Here is a 21,848-nt window from a genome sequence, read left to right as displayed (position 1 = left end):
AGAAGCTAGAACTACTGAATTTATATAAACTGAACCTAAAATGGGCGGATGGGAAAGGAGCCACAGACAATAGTCAAATATGTGATGGTTTGCCACATAAAAAAGGGCAGAATTAAGAGATTCTAGCTCTAAGATTCTGTGATTTACTCCTTCTTATTGTTATCCTTCCAAATAGGAAATAAGCTATTGTCTGGCTGGTGGACGAATCTGTACAAAGACTGAAAACAGACCACTACTGGAGTGATGGGGGCTAGAATGCAGCGGATTAAGGACTGAATGAAAGGGAGAGGAAATGGAGACAGTAAATACAGGCTGCTCTTTTAAAAGGCGGGATATGAAGGAAAAGAGAAGAATGAATTTAGCTAAAGAGAAAGGCATAATTCAGGAAGGGCACAGTGATAATCTCTAATAGCATTTCATTGATTCAAAACCACACATTTCTTCATGTTTTTAACATTTCTAAAATTAGGATGCAGTTTATAATGAATGGAATCTTACAACTGCTGCTGGCCAGGCAGCAGTTGTGATGTAACTGTCATTGCCTGACACCTTCTGGTAAGACCAGGAAAGCACCAGCATCAAAACTTGCAGAATAGTTGTCAGCAACTTGGAAGAAAACTTGGGACAAAAGCAGAACACTTTTTTCACCCCCCAGAAATATTGCATCACCAGTGTTCTTAATGACAAAGAGAACAATATTGTGTGGAACATTCAGAACATGTTGACTGAGGCAAAAAGTAGTTCAGAAGAGTCAGATTCCAAGTGTGAAGATGTTTCAGAAATACCTTAGCCAATTTATTTCATTTCAGTGTTCTTTGTAACATACATACACGAGTTATATCTAATGAAATTCCATTTCTAAATAAGTCTTAAAAGAACATTCTCATTAATTATAAAATATAAATTATAAAAGCTAAAATAGTATTGCATTTTAATTGGCAGTATTTTTTTTCTTTCTTAGTGGTACATAAAACAAAGGTATATTTTATAGTGAATGATGTTTCAGATTAGATGTAATACAGTAATTCTATATCTTGAACAGAACCTATCAGCGGGGAGGGTATAGTTCAGTGGTAGAGTGCATGCTTAGCATGTACAAGGTCCTGGGTTCAATCCCTGGTACCTCCATTAAAATAAACCTAAATAACCTCCCCCCCAAAAAGAACAGTACCTATCAGAGTACCATACTAGTAGGCGCAAAAAAATGCTCATTTTCAGGGGTAGGGTATAGCTCAGTAGTAAAGTGCATGCTTAGCATGCACGAGATCTTGGGTTCAATTTCCATAACTTCATTAAAAATAAATAAATAAATAACCGAATTACCTCCCCGTTCAAAATGCTCATTTATAGGGCATTAACAAATGAATTCATTCATTTAGTCAAGAAATATTTACTTAGAGCTTAGCGCATGCCAGGCACCAGATGTTGGATATACAATGGTGAATAAGACAGACAGTGAGCTTAGTTACTATATAAGACAGCACTTCCCAAACTGGTCCCTCAAAATTAGTTCCTCAAGGTACTCTAAGAAAAAAAAATAGTTCTGTTATCAGATTAGTTTAAGAAATGTTGCATAGTAAATTCACTTCTTTACAATGTACATTATCACACTAAAGTCTTTTTAAAATCCTGAGAAAAAGAAACTTCATTAATTTTGTTTCACCCTGCACATCCCAAACTTACTAATTTTGTAAACCTAGACTCAGAATTGTGATGCATAATATAAAAAGAACTCCTACAAATCAACTTGAAAATTTTGAACAAGACAAATAACATGAGCAAAGGACATCAACAGGCAATTCACAGAAGAAATTGGTTAATGACTAATGCATCTGAAAAAAAGTTCAACCTCACTCATATTTAAGAAATACAAATTAAAGCAATGAGAGAGCAGACCTCTGCCCATTTGAGTGGCAAAGATGGAAAAAGATTAATGACAAATAGTGTTTAAATAATGTTTTGAGAATGTGAGGAGGAGACACTTTCATTCAATGCTAGTTGGAGCATGATGTCAATATTTTAAGAGCACAATTTGGCACTATCTACCAAATTTACTTCTATGAATTTATTGTACAGAAATACTTGCACAGGTGCCCAAAGATATACATACAAAGGATGTCTACTGCAGCATTGTCTGAATAGTGAAAAACTGGAAAGAACCCAAATGTCCATCAATTGGACATTTAATAAACTATATTAACATCCACACAAAGGTCTACCATGAAGCCATTATAAAGATAAGAGAGTTCTAATTGAAGATGTCTGACTAAAGATATGTGCTTATCTCTTCCCTTTTGACATCCATTAAAACGGTAATAAAAGAATAAGTCCCTGACAGTAAAAAAAAAACAAAAAAAACCCAACAGGCTTAACAAATTTCTGGAAGATTGGAAATGTGTCAACTGATGAAACAGAATAGAACAAGCCAATGTACCTGGCAGAATCCCAGAAAGGCTCCCATTTCAGAGCTGGCAAGTATTCAAGGTCAAAATAAGAAGGGAGTCTGAAAACTAGGGGGTGAATTGAAAGCCTGTCTATGAAACAAATGTCCCCATTGGCTCCCCATGATCTCCCCACCCATCATCCTTCCACTCAGCATAGTTAACCCAATCTTTGCCTCCCAGCAAAAAAAGAAAGAAAAAAAGAAATGTAAAGAAAAAAAGACACAGGGAACTACATTCATTATCTTGTAGTAACCTATAATGAAAAAGAATATGAAAATGAATACATGGATGTGTATGTATGACTGAAACATTATGCTGTGCACCAGAAATTGACACATTGTAACTGACTATACATTAATTTAAAAAAAAAGAAAAGAAGATGCGGACTCAATAGAAATAGAATGAACACCTGGAGAAAACTAAAGAGTAGGATAGGTGCTGATGCCCCAGAGCAGATGAAAACTCTTCTTAATCTAGCATTTGGGGTCCTCCAGCCTAAAGGCCACTCTAAGGCCCAAGTCTAAAGAGAAGGCTGCTAGGCACAAGCCCTGACCAGTTATAGAGACGTCTAGTTCAATCCATTTTCAGAGGAGAGAGCTAGTGAGAAAATGGTTCTATATACATAAAGTAGAAGTAAAGTATATCAACTACCTATTCTTTTCTTTTTAAATATGAAGAGGCAATCAAAGATCATCAGAAATATGAAGAAAAACAGCATTATGAAAATAAAGGCCAAGCCGAGCAAGCAAAATAAACCCCATAGGAAACAGATAATTCAGAGAAGAGAGTTATTTTAAGGGCCTACTAAGACGAAAGGGAAAAAAAGCCATACTTAGATACTATATAATTTTACACTATAAGAAACAGAAAAATTGTAAATGCTTCCAGAAAGAAAAAGCAGGTTACCCATAAAGAAACAAAAATCAGGTTTCTCATCAACAACACTGGATGCTAGAATAACACTCTAAAATTCTGAGGGTAAATTATTCTGAACCTAAAATTTAAAACCTAGCCAAATCATCAGTAAAGTATGAGTACAAAGATATTTTCAGAAATGTAAACACTCAAAAGAATACCTCCTGCTATAAGTAAAACAAAATGACAACCTACGGAATGGGAGAAAATTTTTACAAAAGATGAAACCGACAAAGGCTTTATCTCCAGAATATATAAGCAGCTCACACAACTTAGTAAGAAAAAAACAAACAACTCAATCCGAAAATGGGCAGAAGACATAAACAAGCAATTTTCCAAGGAAGAAATACAAATGATCAATAGGCACATGAAAAAATGCTCAATGTTACTAATTCCCAGAGAAATGCAAATCAAAACTACAATGAGGTATCACCTCATACCAGTCAGAATGGCCTTTATTCAAAAGTCCACAAATGACAAATGCTGGAGAGGCTGTGGAGAAAGGGAACCCTCCTATAGTGCTGGTGGGAATGCAGTTTGGTGCAGCCACTGTGGAAAACAGTATGGAGATTCCTCAAAAGACTAGGAATAGACTTACCATAGGACCCAGGAATCCCACTCCTGGGCATATATCCAGAAGGACCCCTACTTCAAAAACACATCTGCATACCAATGTTCATAGCAGCACTATTTACAATAGCCAAGACATGGAAACAGCCTAAATGTCCAGCAACAGAAGACTGGATAAAGAAGAAGTGGTATATTTATACAATGGAATACTATTCAGTCATAAAAAACAACATAATACCATTTGCAGCAACATGGATGTCCCTGGAGAATGTCATTCTAAGTGAAGTAAGCCAGAGAGAGAAAGAAAAATACCATACAAGATCACCCATATGTGGAATCTAAAAAAAGAAAGAAAGAAAGAAAAAATAACATAAATACAAAACAGAAACAGGCTCAGACATAGAATACAAACTTGTGGTTGCTAAGGGGGAGGTGGGCGGGAAGGGATAGACTGGGAGTTCAAAATTTGTTAGATACTGACAGGCATATGCAGAATAGATAAACGAGATTATACTGTATAGCACAGGGAAATATATACAAGATCTTGTGGTAGCTCACAGCAAAAAAAAAAAATGTGACAATGAATATAGGTATGTTCATGTATAACTGAAAAATTGTGCTCTACGCTGGAAACTGACACAACATTGTAAATTGACTATAACTCAATAAAAAATGTTAAAAAAAAAAAAAAGAATACCTCCTGCACAGCCTTTCTTAGCGTGTTACTTAAAGATACACTTCAACAAAACCAGGGTAAATCCCAGAAAGAAAAAGACATGGGAAATAAAAATAGTAGACTTAACTCATGAATCCAGTGACAAAACCCCTCCATGACAACTGTGAAGTAGGCCTAGAAAGCAATCAGTCCAATTTAGAATAAAAAACCAGGGTACTACCGAAAGAATATCTTTTAAGAATGAAATCTATTCCAAGTGATGGATAGGTTAATAAGCTGTAAAATATTTTGAAAAAGTGATACCTCTTTCCTCAAAAAGAAAATATAAAAGGCAATTAGAAACTCCAGGGAAAACAAACAAAAACTATACAAGAAAATAATGACAGAAATATGAAGCAAAATTTCCATTCCTGTTTATATGGTGGACTAGGTATATGAACTAACCCTGCCACAGAAAACTACTTAAGAGACTGGATAAACAGAAAGCACCTTTTAATAAGCATCAAAGAACTGGTAAAATAAAAAGAAATTAATAAGATAAAATAAAAGGGAACCCGTTTAGATATGTGATGCACTGAAGTTGCTTTTGCCCTGGGAGCATTTGCAAAACCTGGTGAATGTCAGCTAAAATATTTGTGAACTCTTAGACTCCAAGGTGGGGAGTCTAAAGAACCTCCTCCAATACCCCTGGGTTTTTAGCTGGGTCCTGAAGGGGCTACAACCTTAAGGAAGGACAAACTAGAAAGTAACTTCACCAAGCTCTCCTTCCCCAGCTCCAGGGGACTGAAAAAAAGGTTGCCTTGGCTCTGAACTTAATAGAGGGGAGAATCATGTCCTCGAGAAACTGAACAATAAGCTGGTCCTTGCTCAACTTTATAGTTCAAATTCACACCACCTGGTGGTCAGAAAACTTGATTTAGTTTACACAGTCCCAGATCATTGCCCCTAAGGGCTTACCAGAAGCAAACACAAAAACTTTCTGAAAGAATGTTCTTTTACCTTACGCCTCAAAAAATTCCCACCAATAACTTCCTAAGGAAAATGAGCAGCTCACTGTCAAAAATTAGTAAAGCATACTTCTCTCTAACCAGAAAGATTGTTTTTTTAATATTGAAAACAACAATTTTGACAAGAGTGTGGAGCCATCTGAACACTGATAACTACAAATGGCAGCATAAATTGGTATAACCACTTTGGAAAAGTATTTGGCAGTGTCTAATAAAGCTAAACATACATTTCCTCTGTGACTCAGCAATTCTACTTCCTAGGTGAACATTCAACAGAAATTCATGCATATATCCAACAGAAGACAAGTATAGGAATATTTGTAGCAGGTTTATCTATAATAGTCAAACAGTAAAAAATCCATCGACAGGAGAATAAATGAATAAATGGTAGCATACCCATACAAAGGAATACACTTAGCATTAACAAGGAACTTGGGGGGCAGGTATAGCTCAGTGGTAGAGAGCATGCTTAGGATGTGCCAAGGTCCTGGCTCAATCCCCAGTACTTCCATTAAGAATAAATACCTAATTACCCCCCCCCCCAGAAAAAAACAAGGAATAAACTACTGATACAGATAACAACATGAACTAATCTCAAAAACATTACATTGAGCAAAAGAAGCCAGACACAAAAAAAGTACATACTGTTGATTCCATTTATATGCCATTCTGGAAAAGACAAAACTATAACAGGAAGCAAAGAAATTATGCCTGGTGTCATACCTGGGGAGGACTGACTGGAAAGGAGTACAAGGGAAACTTCTGGGTTGATAAAAATGTTCTCTTTTGATGGTGGTGGTGGCTGCACAGGTGTAGTCATTTGCCAAAACTCATTAAATTGTACATATAAAATAGGTACATCTTATTGTATTTTATTATATGAAAATAATAGTTCAAGTTTATTTAAAACTTTTAAAAACTTATAAAAATGAGAAATGTAATAATTGCAATTAAAACTTAATGGACAGGATGATTCTTGGAAGGGGGTGAGGTTGCATAGTTTTTCAGTTGCCCCAAGTTCCTGTATAAAAACAGAGAACCCAGGAGATCAAAACCCATGGACAATAGCTGCAACAATACTAGATAACAAGATACCCCATGACCCCCAAAATATGAGGAAAGGGAACAAATTATCAGCAGCTTTAAGACATGTATGGGTTTCCGCAAAAGAAAGCAGAGGGAAGCGTTGGGGCATATAACAGACCAGGGAATCCCCAAATACCCAAAGTTACGCATTAAAAAGCTCAGAGGGCCAATTTAAGGACAGCAGCTAAAACTGGGAGAGGGTTTGCTCAAGCGGATATCAGGGCAGTTATAAGACCTAAGGAGGCTGAAACAGTCTGGGCCTGGAGTAGTGTGAGCCCCTTGAACTCTCAAAACTAACCAGCTAAAGCTCCATTCTAGGACAAAGCCCACACTGAGGAGAAACTTCTGGGAAGGGAATCAAAACTAGGCAGTTCACATATATATATATATATATAAAATAGATAAACAACAGGGTCCTACTGTATAGCACAGGGAACTGTATTCAATAGCTTGTAATAACCTATAATAAAAAAGAATCTGAAAAGGAATAGATACATATATATATAACTGAATCACTATGCTGTACACCAGAAATTAACCCAACATTGTAAATCAGCTCTACTTCAATTAAAAAAAAAAGACTAGGCAGTGCAGCAAGAGAAGGTCCAGATGAAAAGAGGTGAGGGGAGCAGCACCAGGATAGCACTCTTTAATATTACACAAAAGTAACAGAAGAGGGAGCTCAAAAGCCATGAAATTAGAAGATGTACTCTAAATCAAGCCTTCCTGTAAAATTTTTTTAAAAAGACATTTCATGTAAAAATGAGCAACAGAAAAGGATCAAGGTTACATTTATTATAATAAAAAATAATAAAGGCTAATGACATCCCTTGACAACAAAACATGGCAGATATATAACACTACAAAACATGAAAACTGTAACTTACTATTTTAAAACGAGTAAAAAGACATTAAGAAAATGACACAAGATACAAAAGACCAACATAAATCAGCATTAGAAAAACTCAAAAGTTAGGTAATAGAACTAAGGAGAGAATTGGAAATAAAAGATCAGAAATAAATTCTAAACTAGAAGGCCCACAAGAATGAATCAACTCAACACTTAACACCATAAGAGAAAACGAAAATGAAGAGAAGGCAATTTTTTGAAACCAAAAAGAAAAAAGAAAGAGATAAGAAGATTTGAGAAAAAGTAAAATATTTAGAAGACAGTTAAAGAAAATCCAACATACATAGAAGAAAACCAAAGCAATGGAACAGAATGAATAATGAAAACTATAAGAAAGTTTTCCTGAAGTAACTTTTAACAGATTTGAAACAACATTTAAGAAGGGAATTTGTGTAACGGAAAATTAACCCAAAATGATCATATCATAGTAAAGTTACTGGACTTTAAAGGAAAAAAATCATGTATCCAGGTAAAGAGAACAAGGGAAAGGAAATCAACTAGTCATCAGATGTAATGACAGCAATGGCTTATGCCAGAAGAAAAGAAATTTACATATTCAAGACATACATGGAAAGAAAATGTGAGCCAAAGATTTTATATCCAGCCAAACTGACTGATGTAGGCTGATCTGTGTCCCCCCAGTATTCTTATGTTGAAGCCCAGTACCTCAGAATGTGACCCATATTTGAAGACAGGACTTTCAAAGGTGATTAAGGTAAAATGGGACCATAAGGGTGGGCCCTAATCCAATCTAACTGTTCTTATAAAAGGAAATTTGGACACACAGAGAGATACCAGGGATGTGCACACACGATGAAAAGACTGTGCAAGGACATAGTGAGAAGTTGGCCATCTGCAAGCCAAAGAGAGAGGCCTGAGAAGGAACCAAACCTGCCAACACCTTGATTTGGGACTTCTGGCCTCCAGAACTGTGAGAAAATAAATTTCTGTTGTTTAAGTCACCCAGTCTCTGATATTTTATTAATGGCAGCCCTAACAAACAAATACACTGACTTTCTAGATCAGAGGCTGCAAACTATTATCAACATGCAATCATTCAGAAAAGATTGGTCTCGTGACCCCTACCTGAGGAAGCTACTAGAGAATCAACTTTAACCAAAGTAACTAGAAAGGCATTGGCATAGGGACTGGTAGAAAGCGTTAAATATAATAAACACACACATACTTGTAGAACTAAGGTTCAGTGAAGGTTCTAAGTAAGAGAGTATAGTATATAATTGCTACAAAAGGGGGGAAAATGGAAAGGTGATATGCAGAAAAAAACATGTTTAATTGTAATCATATTGGTGGTGGTGGTATTGCTATCGCTGTTCTGAGACAATTGTGCATGCTAGTGGGATAAAGCAAATGAATAATTATGTGATAATCTATTATTCCCTCCACTTTTGGGAATCGAGATTTTCAAGTTTGAAAGAAAGGAGATTCAGATATAACGTAAGAGTTCAGTAAAACCCTGTAGGCCTGACTTTGAAATAAAGTATCAGTGTGGACTCATGAGGCATTTTTCTCTTAAAAGGCTTAGAAACAATCTAGACTGTGGCCTTGAAATACCATTTCCCGCAAAAAAGAAACCAGGGCTTTTTGCAGAAGTGGCTGATTCCAGGTTTGGGGCAGGAAATGAACAAGGTGAGTCTGAGATATCAAAAATATTCAAATCCATGTGTTCATAATTATTTAATTTTTGTTAAAAAATAAAACTATGCATATCAGCACTATGCAAAGAACCTCTATAAATGTACAGCAAATAGTTAACAGTTTATCTCTTAGGATTAGGATTATAGAGAATTTTTCTTGCCAAGTCACAAGTTTCCAGGTTGTTTGTTTAAAGTTTAATGAGCATGTATTACTTTTGCGATTAGTGAAAACAGTGATTAAAGGAAAAATTTAAACTGTGATAATCACATAGTTCTCAAGAATCAGTTTATAAAACGAAACATTCTCATTGACGTCATCAAAATTGAGCAATGACTAACACCAGGCTTTGGTAAATGGTATGAATAAAATTCCCGAAACTTACTTTTCAATGCTTTTTTATATTACTGTTCAAAATTCATAGTTTTAAATGCATAGCAGGCTATTATATCAATAAAAATTCATATAATCTCACAAATGGATTTCTGACGAAGTGGTTCAGTACTTTAAAAAGAAGTAGATTCCTGCTTTAAGTTTTAGTCATTTTCCTCCCTTCTTCAGTGGGATGTGAGGATCAGAAGGGAAAACTTCACAGAAACATTCTTATCCTTCAACATTTAACCTATATGCCAAAGGTGATCTCCAAACCAGCATGAGCAAATTCTCAGGCCCCATCCAGACCTACAGAATCAGAATCTCTGGGAAGTGGGACCCAGCAATTTGTGTCTTAATAAGCCCTCTAGGCAAAGTTGCCAGATAAAATACAAAATGGTCCAGTTAATTTTGAATTTCAGATAAACAACACATAATTTTTTACTATAAATATTAGCAATATTCAAATTAAAATGTACATACTTAAGGGGAGAGGGTATAGCTCAGTGGTAGAGCACATGCTTAGCATGCACAAGGTCCTAGGTTCAATCCCCAGTACCTCAAGAATAAAGAAATTAACCTAATTACTTCCCTCCACAAAGAAACCTAAATAAATAACTGTCACTGTTCAAAAAATAAAAAAATAAATTAAAAAAATTTTAAAAGTACATACTTATATTCAAGTTGAAATGTAACTGGGCAGCTTGTTTTTGTTCTCTTGGTTGGTTTTTATTTTTTCAAAATCTGGAATTTTCACTACCAAGTGATTCTGATCCATGGCAAAGTTTGAAAACCACTGGGGTAAAGGGAAGAGCATGGGCCTTGGATTCAGATGGATCTGCCTCTATCATTTTGTTAATAATGGATGGAATCTCACAAATATGACTGGCATCTTGATGTGACAAAGGAGACCACGGAGGAGACAGCCAATCAGCCTAGAGTAAAGTTTGGTAGCAGAAAGGGCCCGGATTTTACCAGAAATATCAAAAATGCTCTGAGCGACTGCTAGTCTAGTGCCCATGGGGTACGGTTCTCATACAAAGTATAACTTTAGCCTAAATGGGAGAAAGGGCTGGGGTGGGGGTGGGGATCCAAGGAAGGGAAAAACAGAAATCTACAACATAGAAGAAGGGGAATAAAGGGCACAGAAAAGGGCTATGACTTAGAATTGGCTACGGTCAATTTGTGTTCATATTAGGTTCTCTACCACTGACTTTGGAAGGAGAAAAGACTTGGGAAGAGTCCCTCTCTTTGAGTATAAAGAGGCTCCTGGGCTGCACCAGCCCTATTCTGTGGGCCTTTAAAGCAGTGGTTCTCACACAGGGGTGACTGGAACCCTGGGCAATATCTGGAGAACCTTTGTGATGGTCACTGTGTGGTGGGGTGGGAGGCTGTTACTGACATCTAGTGGGTAGAGGCCAGAAATACTGGTAAACATCTTACGTGCACAGGACAGCCCCCACAACTGCACCAGCTGTATCTTACCCAGCTGTACTTACCCTGCTCCAGATGTACTTACTCAGCTGTGGGTATCAAATTTCAAGGTTGAGAAATCCTGCTCCAAAGCAGGTCAGTGCAGAAGAAGAGCTACCCTCTTTGCCACAGCCTCACCCCATACCCCAAACCATCAACCTGCATTTGCACTGCACCACAGACATTTTATACATGCACATTACGGTGAGTCTGAATATCAGCAAGTTATCAAATTCTCTAAGCTTTGGTATCCTAATCTATACAATGTGGGTAAAATTATTGCCCTCACAGGGTTATTGCGGGGATTAAATGAGGTCACTTAAAAGTTTGACTTAAAACATTTATTGCGCACCTGCACTATGTGCCAGGTGTGGAGGGTACAGACACAGTCCTTGCTGTTAAGGATTTAACTCTAGTGAGTTTTAATGCCCAGAGTAGATTTTCAAAAAGGCTAATTTCCTTCACACTCAGCCCTGATCCATGTCCTTCCTTTTCATTATTAGACAGGGGCCTAATCCTCTCTTCCTTACCAGAGAACTGGAAGGAAGAGCAGAATTAATGCCTGTTATGAAGAGGAGGTACATCACCGGCTTGTGCTATTTTGCTGATATTCTCATCATTAATTCTAAACACAGCATTGAAACGAATGTTTTGTTCTTAATAATCAAAAAGAGGCTCAGTTAACTATTTAAGGCTAGCATCTGCTCTGTTCTGAAAATTGACTGCTATCCTTGAACATGGTCAGGAAAGAAAAAGCAAGCTCACCCTCTTCCTGACCCTGACCTGCACGGCTCCTACATCCTGCTCTGGAAGGGCTTCACTGAGCAAGGTAAGGTGACTGGAATATTAGAAAATTTAGGTGCTCTCCCAGCATTCCCACTTGTTCATGAAGTGGAATGAGAGAAAGGGATGAAAGGGAGGACCCAAGGGTCATATCCATGTTTGGAGGTTGAGCAACTAAGTGACATTCGTGCCACTGAGTGAGATTGGAAAGTTTTGGGAAGCAAGTTTGGAACGGAAATCAGAAATTCCACTTTGGAGATTTAAAAAAATAAACTCTCTTCCTCTTCTCTCTAACGTTTACTTCTCTCAGCTTGTACAAATGATCAAGTCTCTTTTCTCAAAACAAATGAAATCCTTCCCAAACCTTATAACCCTTCTAACTGTTGCCCTCTCTCCTTCCCTTTGGGTCCAAACTGCTCTAAAGGATCTTCTATTTCTCACTATATCTGCTTCCTTACCTGCGAGTCTCTTCTTTTTTGGGGGTGGGGGAGTGGTGTGTATTTAAGTTTATTTGTTTTTTACAGGAAGTACTGGGGATTGAACCCAGGACCTGATGCATGCTAAGCATGCGCTCTACCACTTGAGCTATATCCTACTGCTGTGAGTCTCTTCTTGACCCCCTCTAATCTGGTTTCTGCCCTCAGTGTAATTATTGGACCTACACTCACTAAGGTGACAAATGGTGCCTTAATTGCCAAATTTAACAGATACTTTTCAGTCCTAACTTCACTGGACCTCTCTGTCGCCTTTGATATGGCTGATCACAGCCTCCTCTTTGAAAAATCTCTCTTCCCTTCGCTTCCCTGGCATCATTCTCTCCTGCTTCTCTTCCTCCTCTGTGACTTTTCCTTCTTGCATTCTTCCTGACTCCTCCTCTATCAGCTGCTTAAATGTTGACTGTGCAGGGGCTCTGTTCAGCTCTTTTCTCACTGTATACTGTGTTCAAGGATGACCCAATCATTCAGATCCCATTGAGATGATTTGGGCTATAATACTGTCAGCTCCCAATTTGCTGTCTCCCAACTCTTAGTTCTCTTTGGAACTACAGGCTCACATTTTGCATTGCCTTCTAGACAGGTCATCTAGATGTTCCTAGATGTCTCAAATTCAACACATTTAGGATTCAATTCTAAACAAGGCAGTTTACAGAAGAAATTCAAGTTGCCAAAAACATATGAGAAGATCTCCAATCTTACCTAGTAACCAGGAAAATGCAAATTAAAGCAATAAGTGCAATATTTCTCACAAAGGCTGGCAAAAATTAATGAGCATGATAACACGCAGTCTTGGTAAAGATTAGGAAAGACAGGGAGGGACTCTCATACACTGCTCTTAGAAGTGTGGCTTACTATAACCTTTCAGGAAAGTAATCTGGCAATATCTATTAAAGTATCAAACATGTAGATGCCCCTTATATGCCAAAGAAATTGCCACACAGGTACACAGGGTGCAGGTACGAGTGTACTTATCACATTGTTGTTTGTGTTAACAGAAAGTTGGATGTAATCTGCTTGCCCATCACTGGAGAAGCGATCGGGAAAATTTGGTAGACAGTGCCTTGGAGCACTACACAGAAGTTAGAAGGAATACCTTAGATGTATGTAGGTAGCAACAGAAGTGGCTCTTATAACAGAATGCTGAGTGGAAAAAAAAACCATTGAAACGAATATATGTATGTATCTGTATGACTGAGAGATTAAGCTGTACACCAGAAAGTGACACAACAGTGTAAACTGACTGCACTTCAATTTAGAAAAACACATTGGATTATCTAACACAATATGCTTTATGTAAATTAAAATAATACACACATAAAATAACAAACTGCATTTTATAAGAATACATTCAAAGAAAAGGATATACATTAAGGAATGGCTGCCTGTAGGGTGAAGAGGGCATGGGATTGGGGAATGGGGCTAAAAGAAAATATACAAACAAACAAGGGAGGAATCTTGCATGGGCCAGTGATAATAATATGCTATAAAGTGAGGAATATGATTCACTCAACCCATAGCACTGAGGACTTCCCCCCAATTAATGACACATTCTCTTTGACCCTACAGTCTAGTCCCAATTTTTTTGCCATCAACAATAATGCTGCAATAAATATTCTTTTTATGTATGTTTTTGTATTAGTAATTCTACGTCTGTATCACATATTTTAATTATATCTCCACATATAGAATAGTATGCAGTTATTGGAAAGGATGAGTTTCAGAGAAATCCATGCCAAGACACATCATAAACTTCTGAAAATCTTGAAGTCAGCTGAAAAGAAAAGATGCTTTACTTATAAGAGAACATCAATTTGAATGATAACAGATTCCTCATCTGAAACCATGCAGGCCAGAAGATAGTGGCACAACATTTTTCAAGTGTAGAAAGAAAAGAACTGTCAGATTAAGGCAGGAAATACATAAGATGAGCCTAAAACATCTTGTAATGCCAGAAGGTAAGAAAGTGCTCAAAAGGAAGAAAAAAAACCCCAATGATAGGGGTATGTCAAAGGGACCCAGGAGTCAACTAAAAGAGCTCCCAATGGTCAAAGCAGTGACTTCCAAGAGTACAATATGGGAAGGGGGATAGAAGAGGAAATTTACTGTGGAGAAACATGGCAAACACTACCTCGGCCAGGTGTTCAAGGTGAACATCAAATGTGATGTCATTTTGATAGTCTGTACCCTCGATATGATGCAATGAAAATGGTACTTTACCTCTGTGGTCTTTCTCTCCCAAAGCCATAACCCCAGTTTTATCATGCATCAGACAAATTCAAGTAGAGGATATGCTATAAAATAGCTGTCCAGTGCTCCCCCAAATGATCAAGGTCATCAAAGGAACACAAATCTGAGAAACTATCACAGCCAAGAGAAGCCTAAGAAGACATGATGACTAAACGTAATGTGGTATCCTGGCTGGTTCTGGAACAGACAAAGGACATTAGGTAAAAACTAAGGAAATTTGAATAAAGTATGGACTTCAATAATAAGGTATCAATATTGCTTCATTAATTATAACAAATGTACCATACTAATGTACTAATGTAAGATGTTAACAATAGGGAAAACTGAACGTGGGGTATATGGGAACTCTTTGTACTACCTTCTCAATTTTTCTGTAAACCTAAAACTGTTCTAAAAAATAAAGATTAGCTTAAAAAAACTGTCAACAACAAATTGCATATCTGGGAAAACTATCCTTCACAGAAAGGAAAACAGAGAGAATTTGTTTCTAGCAAAGCTGCCCTTAAAGAACGGCTAGAGGAAAGTCTCTAAACAGAAAGGAAATGATAAAAGAAGGCCTGAAACTTTAGAAAAGAACATCAGAATGGGCAAAAATAGTGGTATGCTATCCTCCTCATGAGTTTCTTAAATCATGTTTGATGGTTAAATTATAGATTAAATTATATAACTAAAATTATAACAGCTTTGATGTGGTGGCTCAATATACGTAGAGGAAATACTTAAGACAATTATATACTTTTAAAGTGGGGATGGTAAAGGGATCTACATGAAAGTTAGGTCTCTGTACTTCACTTGACATAGTCACACACCGATATCAGTGAACTGCAATAAGTTACATATTTACCTTGTAATATCTAGAGCAACAACTAAGAAAACTATATAAACCAGTGTGCTCAAAAACACTATAAATAAATCAAGATAGAATCATTTAAAATGTTCAATGGACAGATGCTGGAGAGACTGTGGAGAAAAGGGAATCCTCCTACACTGCTGGTGGGAATGCAGTTTGGTGCAGCCACTGTGGAGAACAGTATGGAGATTTCTCAAAAGACTAGGAATAGACTTACCATGTGACCCAGGAATCCCGCTCCTGGGCATATATCCAGAAGGAAGCCTACTTCAAAAAGACACCTGCACCCCAATGTTCATAGCAGCATTATTTACAATAGCCAAGACATGGAAATAGCCTAAATGTCCATCGACAGACGTCTGGATAAAGAAGTGATGGTATATTTATACAATGGAATACTATTCATCCATAAAAACCGACAACATAACGCCATTTGCAGCAACATGGATGTTCCTGGAGAATGTCATTCTAAGTAAAGTAAGCCAGAAAGAGAAACAAAAATACCATATGAGATCACTCATATGTGGAATCTAAAAAAAAAAAAAAGAAACAAAACATAAATACAAAACAGAAACAGATTCATAGACATAGAATACAAACTTGCAGTTGCCAGGGGGGTGGGGGGTGGGAAGGGACAGACTGGGATTTCAAAATGTAGAATAGATAAACAAGATTATACTGTATAGCCCAGGGAAATATATACAAGATCTCGTGGTACCTCACAGTGAAAAAAAAAATGTGACAATGAATATATGTACATTCGTGTATAACTGAAAAATTGTGCTCTACACTGGAATTTGACACAACATTGTAAAATGACTATTACTCAATAAAAAATGTTAAAATAAATAAATAAAATAAAATGTTCAATGGAAAGATATCCCATGCTCTTGGATTGGAAGAATCAATATCGTTAAAATGGCTATACTGCCCAAGGCAATCTACAGATTTAATGGGATCCCTATCAAATTACTCAGAACATTTTTTACAGAACTGAACAAATGATCCTAAGATTTATATGGAATCACAAAAGACCCCAAATTGCCAAAGCAATATTGAAGAAAAAGAACGAAGCTGGAGGAATAACCCTCCCAGGCTTCAGACAATACTACAGATCTACAGTAATCAAAACAGCATGGTATTGGCATAAAAACAGACATACAGATCAATGGAACAGCATAAAGAACCCAGAAATAAATCCACAGACCTATGGTAAATTAATCTTCAACAAAGGAGGCAAGAATATACAACGGACAGTCTCTTCAGCAAGTGGTGTTGGGTAAACTGGATAGCAGCATGTAAATCAATGAAGTTAGAACACTCCCTCACACCATACACAAAAATAAACTCAAAATGGCTTAAAGACTTAGATATAAGACAAGACACAATAAATCTCATAGAAGAAAACATACGCAAAACATTTTCTGACAGAAACCTTAGCAATGTTCTCCTAGAGCAGTCTACCCAGGCAATGAAATGAGAGTAAAAGTAAACAAATGGGACTTAATTAAACTCATAAGCTTTTTCATAGCAAAGGAAAACATAAGAAAAACAAAATGACAACCAACAGAATGGGAGAAAATATTTGCAAATGATGTGACTGACAAAGACTTAATTCCAGAATATATAAACAGCTCACACAACTTAATAATAAAAAAACAAACAACCCAATCCAAAAATGGGCAGAAGACCTAAAAAAGTATTTCTCTAATGAAGACATACAAAAGGTCACTAGACATATGAAAAAATGCTCAATATCACTAATTATCAGAGAAATGCAAATCAAAACTACAGTGAGGTATCACCTCACACCAGTCAGAATGGACATCATCCAAAAGTTCAAGAACGATAAATTCTGGAGAGGGTGTAGAGAAAAGGGAACCCTCCTATACTGTTGGTAAGAGTGTAGATTGGTGCAGCCATTATGGAAAACATGGAGATCTCTCAAAAAACTAAAAATTGACTTACCAAATTATCCAACAATCCCACTTCTGGGTATATATCCTGAGGGAACTCTAAAGCAAAAGGATACATGCACCCCAGTGTTCATAGCAGCACTATATACAATAGCCAAGACATGGAAGCAACCTAAATGTCCATCGACAGATAACTGGATAAAGAAGTTGTGATATATTTATACAATGGCATACTACTCTACCATAAAAAAGAATAAAATAATGCCATTTGCAGCAACATAGATGGACCTGGAGATTGTCATTCTAAGCGAAGTAAGCCAAAAAGAGAAAGAAAAACATCATATGATATCACCCCTATGTGGTATCTATGAAAAAAAAAGGGGGACACTATGAACTCATCTACAAAACAAAAACAGACTCACAGATTTAGTAAACAATCTTATGGATACCAGGGAAAGGGGGTGGAAGGGGATAACCTTGGAAGTTTGAGATTTACAAATGTTAGCTACTATATATAAAAATAGATTTTTTAAATATATGACTTTAGTTTATTCAACGAATTTTGCTGAGTGATAACTATATGCTAGACACTGTTCAATATTACAATAAACTGGACACCATGTTCTCTGCACTTATATAGCTTACATTCTAGATAAAGAAGATAGCCAATATATAAGAAAATAAATGAATGATTTTATGATGTTTGAAAAAACAGCAAAATCAAAATGTGTTCACACAGAGTTCCTCTTTCATCACGTTCTCTAGAATGTCTACAAATAGATTTTTAAAAAGTTTCTTTTGTATAACACAGGGAACTATATTCAGCATCTTGTAATAACCTTTAATGGAAAAAAATGAAAATAAATATATGTATGTATATGCATGACTGGGACATTGTGCTGTACACCAGAGAAAGACACACTGTAATTGACTGTACTTCAATAATAAATACATAAATAAATACATAAATACATACATACATAAAAAAAAAATGTTCCAGCAAGCACAGGAAAGCAAGAAAAGAGAAACAGAAAAGCAGGACACAGAGGAAACAAACATAGAAGAAATAATAAAATGGCAGACTCAGGCCTTAACACATCAATAATTACTATCATAGGTTGAAAGGTATCCCATAAAAAGATATATTGGGGGGAGGGTATAGCTCAATGGTAGAGCCCATGCTTATTAGCATGCTGGATGTCCTGGGTTCAATCTGCGGTAACTCCATTAAATAATTAGTAAACCAATAAAACCTAATTATCTCCCCCCCCAAAAAAAGACAAAAAACAAAACTAAAGATATATTGGAGTCCTAACACAACTTACTTGTGAATGTGACACTTGGAAATAGAGCGGTCTTAAGTTCAGGCTACTGTAACAAAGCACTACAGAGTGGGTGGCTTATAAACAACAGAAATTTATTTCTTACAGTTCTAGCTGCTGGGAGTTTTGGATCAGGGTGCCAGCATGGTTGAATTCTGGTGAGAGCCCTCTTTCAGTCTGCAGGCTGTTGCTTTCTTGCATTCTCACATGGCAGAAAGGGCAAAGGGAGTTCTCTGGGGCCTCTTTTGAAAGGGCACTAATCCTCATTCATGAAGGCTCCACCCGCATGATTTAATCACCTCCCAAAGCTCTCACCTCCAAATACCATCATATTAGAAATTAGGTTTCAAATATGAAATTGGGGGGAACAGGAACATTCAATCTACAGCAAGTGTCTTTGCAGTTGTACTCAAGTTAAGTTGAGGTCATTAGGGTGGACCCTAATATAATATGACTGGTGTCCTTATAAGAAGAGGGCAGCTCCTCTTGTTGGCAGTAAGAATCCAAAATGGAGTAAATCGGTGGAGTCTAGATAGGTAAGACTCCCTTTGCTTCCTCAAAACCATGACTGGCCTGGCCCTGGGGCAACTGGAGACTGAGACCCTTCCAGCAGCCAGGCCTCCTCTCCTGCTCTCACAGTCCCTGCTGCTCAGCACCACACTTGTTCTGTCCAAATCTCTCCCTTCTCCCTTCTGCCCACTCCCCAGCCCCAGTGTGCTTCACCCCTGGGCAGGCGATTATATTGCCCCCAACCTCTACCCCGAGCTTGTCTATGCCCCTGCCCCCGCACTCCACACTCTGGTAGCCCTCTTCCCCTTCTGCCTTATGGGGCAGCCCCTTTGTCTCTAGCCACCCTCCTCCCCCCAACCAAATCAAGTGGTCTCCAAAGATATGAAGAAGGAGGGGGTGAGCAGACAGGAAGACAAGGGAGCAAAGCTGTCCACTGCTGCGGGACAGGCATGTAGCTGAAAAGGAAAATGACTGAAGAAACACCAGGAGGAGGACAGCTATATTGTGCATGTTAAGGCTGCGGTTATGACCTGATATGACTCCAGTAGGGGATCGTTCCCACAGGAAGGAGAGCGGAATCTGTAAGGTCATGAACCCTGATGGCAATGGACAAAGCGGCTTTCTCATCCACAGTGAATGACAGAAAGACAAACTGGTAGTATTGGAATGCTATTGAAGAAAGAACTTGGTCTACACCAAAGCCAACCCAACCTTGCATCATTGGAAGGTCGGCAACAGGAAGTTTGGATTTAATGTCCAAAGCCTTGAGTGAGGAAAGCAATCAAAGACCTTACAGAAAGCTCAGCAGCAGCATCTCCCACCATCCATAATGAAGTGATGGTGATGACGATGTTTTTACAACAGCTGCAGTCAGTTCTTCTACTTTGTCTCAGAAGAGGGAACAAACTCTTTGGACAATCTCCTTCCCCCTATCCTCTGAGTACCAGAGGATTTACACCCTGGGCCACCTCCATGACCCACACCCCGCAGGCCAGTATCACCTTGAACAGCCTAATGCCAAGGCCATACTGCCAGGTAAGCTCCTGGGAGGATGACAAGGAGGAGACTGTGTGTATCAATCCCAGGGAGAAGATCTGGATGGCACGCTACGAGGATTACCCACCAGCACGGGCAAGGAGCAAATACCTGGATTCCTTGGAGGACGCAGACTACTACATGCCCTTCGCCAAGGGCGAGATCCCTAAGCATGACTACAATTACCCCTTTGTGGACCCAGACTTTGGCATCTGTGCAGGGGGTGGGGGCAGGGAGGGCAGTGTGATCAGGACATAGCCCTTCCAGGGCAAATCTTGGTAGTGGAAGGAGGACAGAGAGCATTCCCAGTGTGTGTATTGCTAGGACATGTTCAACCACGAGGAAAACCAGAGGGGCCACCTTCAGGATGCGCCTGACTCCGTGAGAACTTGGATCCAACTTGTGAGCTGTTTGTGGTGCGGACAGCATACTCCATCACTGTATGTCAGACCCGGAGGGAGACTGCACAGACCTGTGCTCATGCCGTACTAGCGATGAGAAGTTTTGCCTCCAGTAGATGGCTTATTGACTTGTCTTTCTTGGTCCCCTGTATTTGCTATTACCTGCCCCTTTGGGCCTGATACCACTGCAGAGTGATATGCAGGTGCTGCTAAAGGAAGCACAAAGCAGCTGTGTGACTCAGTTTCCCTCCCTCCCCCTCCTCCATCCACAGCCCCAAGGGAACGTGTTTCCTACATGCTCTCATCTTCTCCCCTGCTCCTGGGTACCTGAGGTGCCATTCCGGCCTGAGGAAGCTGCCTGGTGGACTCTGCACCCCGTGCCACCCCCACTGGAAACACGCACGCATGCAGTTTTCTAAGGAAAGGAACCTCTGCATGAATGCTCATGTACTATGAATACTCTGTAATCAAGCTATCTTACACATGTGTTGATTGCATGCCCTTCCTGCCCACCTCTTCCAGTTCAAAGCTGCCTGCAGTTGGAACTGCTGATTTTTGGTGGTTTTTGTCGCTGGTTTTTCCAAGAACACCAAAGACTACCTTTCTCTTGGTTTGGCTTGCCTGTTGACAACGGATTGCTTCCTCGGATTCCTGTGGAAATGGGATGTCAGAATGATGAAACTCGACCGGAAGTATTTTAACCTATTATTTCAAAGTCAGTTATTATGTATAGGAGGTGAGCTAGTTAACAAACAAGCTTCTACCATAAAATAACATCGCTTTAATTTTTATAAAGCCAAATCCCGTGTAAGCTGCAGTTTGTCTCTTGAATCCATCATTATCTTCCGTCACCTCTACCAAAAAAAAAAAAAATCTATCAGTTATTCACTGATGCAAAACATTCACTTGTAAAATGACTAAGAATTGAGCCTTTACTTCAGGTTAATTTGTGAGAATCAGGACAATTCTTTAAACTGCATCGCCACTTCTGGGACCAGGGCTAGAAAGGGGATTTCAGGTTTCTTTGAGCCTCCTCAGTTACCCCTCAAGTAGAACTTTTTAAAGTTGTGTCACCACCACTTTTAAAAACGTAGCAATATGAGAAGAAAATGCTAATGAAGTAAGAAATTTTGCTCATTGTTCTGCAAACCAAATAGTGCATTTAACCACAAAGCAGTGTT

At 38.2% G+C, this 21,848-nt stretch overlaps 1 pseudogene; it reads left to right on the top strand.

Moving 5' to 3' along the window:
• The first annotated feature begins 19,285 nt into the window (after window positions 1-19,285).
• Window positions 19,286-20,904, top strand: LOC105083730 (sprouty-related, EVH1 domain-containing protein 2-like; annotated as a pseudogene).
• The last annotated feature ends 944 nt before the right edge of the window (window positions 20,905-21,848 follow it).

The sequence above is a fragment of the Camelus bactrianus genome, chromosome X (genome assembly GCF_048773025.1).
Source record: "Camelus bactrianus isolate YW-2024 breed Bactrian camel chromosome X, ASM4877302v1, whole genome shotgun sequence".
NCBI lineage: Eukaryota > Metazoa > Chordata > Mammalia > Artiodactyla > Camelidae > Camelus > Camelus bactrianus.
This window is presented reverse-complemented; position numbering and strand designations above follow the sequence as displayed.